The sequence below is a fragment of the Strongylocentrotus purpuratus genome, unplaced genomic scaffold (genome assembly GCF_000002235.5).
Source record: "Strongylocentrotus purpuratus isolate Spur 01 unplaced genomic scaffold, Spur_5.0 spur5_scaffold_9, whole genome shotgun sequence".
NCBI classification, from domain to species: Eukaryota; Metazoa; Echinodermata; class Echinoidea; order Camarodonta; family Strongylocentrotidae; genus Strongylocentrotus; species Strongylocentrotus purpuratus.
Window position 1 is genome coordinate 20339735 of NW_022145615.1, and position 7396 is coordinate 20347130.

Here is a 7396-nt window from a genome sequence, read left to right on the forward strand (position 1 = left end):
ATATTGACTTCAGAGGTTTAGATGGCAAAACTTTAACCTAAATTCGCAAAAAAGCAGAAATATATGCCCAAATGTTCAATGTTGAAGTGCATTCGCGATATCTATCCAGTCCGGATCGATATGATAATTTACCAAATATATCTATTAGTAGGCAGTTTTCCCGGCAAAATTTGTTTAATTATGTCTTACATTGTACTACCCTTATATAACTTCTATTACTGTAATATGCCTTGTATTGTATTATCCAATTATCGCAAATTATGTCCTGGAGTATGTTAAATTTTAAATTATGTGTATTTTACTTTCTTTTTTGAATTACTTGATGGTCGTATGCCCACAATTATACAATTTCCACACAACTGGGCCAGAAGTGTCATTTTTGACAGACATGGCGCATTATAAATGTTCACTATTATCTATTATTTATTATTATGTGTCAAAACACATCTTTCACATGATGGGTAATAAGAGGTTTCATTTCATTTTGTGAGAGGAGGGGGGGGGGGGGAGTTTCCAAAACTGGTCTTTACCTTTAACATATATTTTTCGGGGGGAAGGGGGGGGGGGTAGGGAGGTTGGCGGCTGTCACAGTATTGATGAGCTTCCGTTGTCATGGATGAAATGAGAGTGACGTTGATCGTACGATGACGATGTGTTGTTGCACAAGTTCCACTAGACGTTACCCAAGAGTATGGCGGGTGGAGGGGAGGGAGGGGGGGGGGGAGGAGGGCGGGGGTAGGGAGGTTGGCGGCTGTCACAGTTTCGATGAGCTTCCGTTGTCATGGATGAAATGAGAGTGACGTTGATTGTACGATGATGGTGTGTTGTTTCACAAGTTCCACTAGACGTTACCAATTACTCCGTCGATGCCTTGTAAAAATAACACATATGAAAGCGACGTAGTTAATCATCAGAATATTAACTGTTACATGAAAACGTAACGGTCTGCGCTTGAAATATAGCCATTATAATGATACAGCGTGCATGAACATGGGAAATATAATCCTAGGAGCAGGCGCGGATCCAGGATTTCTTAGGGGAGGGCCGGGGCCCAACTTTTTTTTTTTTTTGTTCCCGAAAATTTGAAAATCGCGCCGATCGAGAGTTCGCTCAGTGGGGGGGGGGGGGGGGGGGGGGGGGGGGGGGGGGGGGGTAGGGGGGGGGGGGGGAAGGGGGGGGGGAGGGGGGGGGGGGGTTGTGAGCACATTTTTTTTGGTTCTCGAAAATTTGTAAATTTGCACCCCTCAACCCCCAAAAAGGTAAAAATCAAGTGTTTTTACATGATTTTGTTCTCAAGGGGGGAGGGGGTGTGAGAAATATTATTTTTTTTTGCTCCCGAGCTCATTTTTTTTGTTTTTTTTTTTTGCTCCCGAAAGTTTGAAAATCGCGCCGGCCGAAAAGTAGCTCAGTGGGGGGGGGGGATGGGGGGTGGGGGGGGGGGGGGTAGTGAGCAATATTTTTTTTGGGTTTTGTTTTGCTCCCGAGCACATTTTTTTTTTTTTTTTTTGCTCCCGAAAATTTGAAAATCGCGCCGGCCGAAAAGTCGCTCATTTTGGGGGGGGGGGGGGGGGGGGGGGGGGGGGGGGGGTAGTGAGCACTTTTTTTTTTTGGTCCTCGAAAATTTGTAAGTTTGCACCCCTCCCCCCCCCCCCCCTTGAGCGCCAGGGGGGGGGGCCAACCCCCAAAAAAGGTAATAATCACGTGTTTGACATGATTTTTTTCTCAATGTGGGGGGAGGGGGGGCGGGCCCCCCAGGCCCACCCTGGATCCGCCACTGCCTAGGAGAGCTCTCAACTGGTGAGCTTAAGATTCTTAAATGAGGCTCAGCTTCAGGAGGGACGATAATATTCATGACATGACGTTGAGGGTCACGATGATTAGGAAAATGAAAATAACTGTTTCTTTGTTTTATTTCTCGCTAGATGTTTTAATCTTTATGCCTATCATTTTTTGTTTTGTGTGGTAGCTTTCCGTAACTTTACAAGTCTACTGATATGGGTATGGTCAGGAAGATGGTTCAGGCCTTTTCTTTTTTGTCCTTTCCCCTTCTCATTTTCTCTTTTTCTGGCCTTTTCTGGAATTTTCTACATTGTCTCTACCCGGTGGGATGGATGGGGCACGTCTATCCCTACCCCATAGATAAAGAAATGGTAACAAATAATAATGTTGAGATAACAGTAATGCAAACGGCGAGGAATACATTATCAGAAATTCATGGTAAATCTTACTTTTTCCCCATCATCCTCCATGCAACCATTAGTACAACCAGGCTGCAGTTCCACTTCGGTGTGCCTGTCTCCCGATTCATCTAAATATAATAACATGATGATATAAAGGCAATAAGTAATACCCTGTTGGTAGAATGTGTATCGTCGAGTAACGGGACATGTATCTTTGAGCAAAATTCTGATAGATTTAATATTTCCTAAATAATAAACAACTTTATTTCTTTAATAATGTGTTACTCAAATGACATCTTCGGCTGGTTTGGTAGTTTTATAAATTTTGTTTAAACGTTACACTATAGACTACAAGGTTCAGGATAAACATTATAAACAAGATTAGAACATACATATTTCAGTACAAAACTCTAACATCGATAGGTTAAATGCGCTGATTATTTGTATCCAATTGTAATAATATATAATTATGCTGGTCATTCAAGTCTGGGTTTCAATTTTAAAAACAACCTTGAAAAGAATTCTTTCTTATACAGGTTTCGAAACGTTTGAGACTTTGAGTGGTGAAATCTTCATCTTTCCTGTACGAGAGTTGGTTTCCATTATTGCAATTGATCACTACGATTTGAAGCAGATGGGGATTTGTCTTCAATTGCTAATTGTAAATACACATTGAAAATTGCATCAATTAGGAAGAGTTAACAAGAAAATATATAATGCAGTTTCTCCAGGAATGTTGTCGCCTGTGCGGTGGCTTAAAATATAATATCCATAAATAATTGCTTCTAATTAGAGGCTAAAGACTTTTAGATTGTGTTTTGTCGTCATCGTGGTGATTATGTGCAGGTGAAGTTTAAAAGTTTTTTTTTGGTAACCCACTGGGAGTATTTAACAGTTAGTTTGTAAACGCAATCCTTGCCAGCTATAACGTATAACACATACAGGGGTGGGGGGGGGGGGGACCTTAACCATAGCGTTCTGAGAGAGAGATAGTAAGTTGTAACAAGCGCATACTTACGCGATCAAAGGAGCTCCAAATAGTTCCACACACATAGTTTACAGTCTTTATAATTATGGATAGAAACTATTTGGAGCTCCATGAATTGACATTTGATCGCGTACGTGTGTGTGTGTCTCTCTCTCTCTATTTCTCTCTCTCTCTCTCTCTCTCTCTCTCTCTCTCAATATGCTATGGTCTTAACGTATAGGCATACTAGCTTCATAATAGATATCGCCTTAGAAAGGGCTATTGATATCAGGTAGGCCTATTTTGATCAGTACTGTTGTAGAGGCACGTTTTTTTAAATAGCTACCAACGTAATTTAGATAAGGCAGCTAATTTTCTTGGTTATGTTTAGTACACAGTACCAGGTAGGTTTAGAGCTAGGTTTTGAGTAAGGGTTGTCTATCGTTTAAATTTGTTTTCATTAAAAAAAAAAAAATCATGCCTCTACAACTGATTAATGGTGCATACCAGATAAGCATTATGGTCCATGATATCAAGCTTAAGTCAGGTTGCAATCGAATCATATCAATCATCTCAGCCCTGCCCTTTGTAGCTATTTGCAAGCTGGTTTAGACCTTTATTACTGAAACAACTAAAAACACTTTAATGGCTCAACTCTGTGCTTGACAATTATCTTACCGCTTTCAGGTTCAGAGTTTTCGCTTGAATCAGCAAGGACACACACCACCATCATCACCACCAGTGCTAAGATGAGCAACTTCATGACTGCTTTTGATAACGGCTACTATATGCAAGAATCAACGAAAACATTGTTGCAAATGTGTGTTTCACTGATGACAACTTCAAAAATGTATAATTTTTATAAGATATCGCTCAAATTGTACTAATTTGTTTGTCTCACTTTTCTGCTTTTATTAAAACTATTAAAAATATCATGATGGACTTCCCCTTTACAGTACTATGTCCCATTTGCAGGCCAAAAAAAAGGGGCAAATTCCAACGGTATTTGAAAGACAATACTAATTAAGAACTTCCCTCAAAACAAAAGGGCTTGAAAAACGGTCGTACGTCGTACGTTTTGTGCTGCACAAAGATTCTATAAGTTTAATTTCGGCTATTACAAGTAGTGGATTATTGATGTAGACAAATGCTCATGTACCTGTTACAGCTCATTTTAGGTATGTTATTACCAAAGATACGAAGATATCAGTCAGTCACTCAATAGTGTCTGACAGTGAAGTCTATATAGAAAGTAAACGGTTTTTGTGTGCATAATTTAAATACTAGGACACTGCTAATGTTTAAATTTCACAGATAGAACATACATGAAACGGGAAAATATAAAATACCAGAAAAAAAAACGCCCCCGAATCTACGATTCTGTGAAGACTGTAATATGAATCTTGTAAGAGATGAATTCCATATAATTATCAAATGTGACAAGTACAACGATTTACGAGTAGATTTTATAGGAAAAATAGTAATCTGGAAGAAAATTCTAGTAATTTGGAAAGTCAAGAAAAATTCATATTTATAATGAGATTAGACAATAAAGTTGTAATAGATATTTTCATCGTTCACCAAAAACATAATTGCAATGAGGGGTAATTTTTTTAGATACACTGTAATAACAAAGTAGAAATGTACAATCTTATGCTCTTGGTTTAATTCTGCAGTAGGTCGCAGTTATGTATAAGTACTATTACGTCATTTATTTTAGGCATTCCATGTACCTCATTTACCTATTTTGTATGGCATGAGTTATAATTTATTTGGAAAAGTGCTGTTTATGTTTTATATATTTAAATCTTCGGATGTAAATTGATACATTATATCATGTTATTACTAAAGGAAAAAAGAGTGTTTCTACTGAATATAATTCTCCTACTGTTTTGCTATAAACACTGCATTGTAAATTGATTTATACGGTATATATGTTTACAGAATATTGATTTGTTACATTACATTGCAAATTGACTTATATGACATATGTTTCCTAACAGAATATTGATTTGTTACATCATATTGTAAAGTGATTTATATGTTTATAAACAGAATATTGATGTACATCAATGAAGTTTAATAAATACAATACACTAAATGGCATATTCATAATTCCTGCAAAAATCTACAGAATTTTATGTTGGCTGCAAAAGGGACATAGTATTTTTAAAACAGTTGGATAATATTTTACACATAGGAGGTAAACAAAAACAAAAAAAGACAAAGAACCAACACTAGGTAATGTTTAACCAATTTCTGGTACATTTTACCTAACTACAAACATGCAATAATAATAATCGCTCATAACCAACTTTGAGTTTAAAAACAGTTAGTATTTTGAAAGCAAATACCAATGTAAGTCAGTGGATTAAAGACTTACCAAAAGACGCTAGCACACTTAGACCTCCCGTTTACGAGATCACTGGGCCATCGTACCCCTCAAAATTGCCAAAGCATAGCTTATGATTAATGTGCACTAAAAGCCCGTTGCACAAGAGGCGAACAAATGTCTAAAGAAATGCAGACCTACGCTCAACAACTGAATATACATTAATTATTCCCAAATTCTTAATCTCAACGACCGAAAAGCGTTTTATAGTGGCTGCTTCGGAAGATAATTAACCTGCCTTACCACTTTTAAAAGATCCCATTAAAACATACTTGTTCCCTCAGTAATAAAGATTGATTCACCTATCTAATAGTATATTGTTTCTCTTTACATTCTGTTACTTAGTAAGCGATAAGGTACTTTTTGTTTTAGCACTCCTAAATAATCGATATCATTGTCAATACAATTACAAACTGACGGAATCAGAAAAACGTATCGTGTCCAACAGTCATAACGTAAGGGATGTTGGTCCTACCTGATTTCGATGCGGTGTTCGAGTAGAATTCTGTGAGATGATGATATACTTTCTCGTAGCTTGATGTAACGAAGTGTTTCTACCCAGATATCTGTTGAATTACTGTCTAGATAGCTTCTAGTTTTATAGAATATCGAAGCCTGAAATGACCTTCTGCTCGTAACCGACAAGTCATCGCATTCAAATTAAATTGCAAAAAGTGTTCAACAACACGATGGTGGATGAAACTTTCTAATATTCGAAGATATATGACCCTGAGACCATATTGTTTCATTATTTTTATTCAATCAATCAACGTCAAAGAATTGATTTATCATCGCTCTTCAATTTATTATTTCACCTTTGTATGTACTTTCATTCTTATGCATCACGAAAGAACACTGAATTGGATTCTTCAATGTTTGATTAATTTCCTTCCCTTTCCTTATCCCTGTTTAATACTGATAAAATTTTCAATTTTTCTTAATCAAGGCAAAATATTATTTTCATATTTTCTTTATGCAAGAGAGAGAGAGAGAGGGAGAATATGTTAAGTGAGAATTATCGAGTACAACTATGAATTGCATCCTTTTCAATAACTCAATTAGCTAAAAATATTCAGAATTTGAATATGATAAATCCACATAATACACCAACGCTGTTAAACGCATCCAACGCTCCAACCATAGCCCATATGCCAATACACTATATTTATCAAATATGAAAAGATTTTTAAATGAAATTTGAAGAAAAGTCAAGCACTGACAGGCATCAGTTGAAATCATGAATTCTCTGTGACTGGCTTAGCACTAGTTTGTGAGGGACCAGTCACTGAAGATCCATAATTTTACATGTGCCTCGAAATACAGTACATTTGATTGACATTCTTCATCAACAAATGAAAAAAACTAAGCATGTAAGCTATGAAGATATAGAAATCAAGTATCAATTCACACCTTTCTACAAAATACACACAAACACACACTATCACACGCACTCACGCAAACACAAACGCACCCACGCAGACACGTACACACGTACACACGCACACACACAACACACTCGGTAACAATTATTGTTTCATAATTTCCCCTTTTCTGATTAAGCATTCATTTTTATCAAGATCGCTGAATGTTTAAGTGGCATTTCCCTGACAATCTTTCACACTACCACCATCATATCATCATCATCATCATTGTCATCATCTTAATCTTTATCATTATCAACATTTATCTTAATACGAAGGTACATTATCAATCGTTGGCTATCGTGTGTGCGTGTGTGTGTGTGTGTGTTTGTTTGTTTTGTCTGTCTGGCTGTTTTTGTTCAAAACACTATTTTATTCCTCACCCAGCAACTTGGCACAAGTAAGATCTGGCAGTCTTGTGAAGATTGTTTGATGT

At 37.1% G+C, this 7396-nt stretch overlaps 1 long non-coding RNA gene across 2 annotated transcripts; it reads right to left on the reverse strand.

Moving 5' to 3' along the window:
* Positions 1-739: 739 nt before the first annotated feature.
* LOC115920558 lies at positions 740-6179 on the reverse strand. Of its 2 annotated transcripts, none has more exons than XR_004062395.1 (4): positions 6015-6179; positions 3826-3931; positions 2229-2308; positions 740-870 (listed from the first exon to the last, which is right to left on the reverse strand). It is a non-coding gene; the product is annotated as an uncharacterized LOC115920558 (long non-coding RNA). The 2 variants fall into 2 exon arrangements; XR_004062396.1 differs by lacking the exon at positions 6015-6179 and adding an exon at positions 5531-5637.
* Between the last annotated feature and the right edge of the window lie 1217 nt (positions 6180-7396).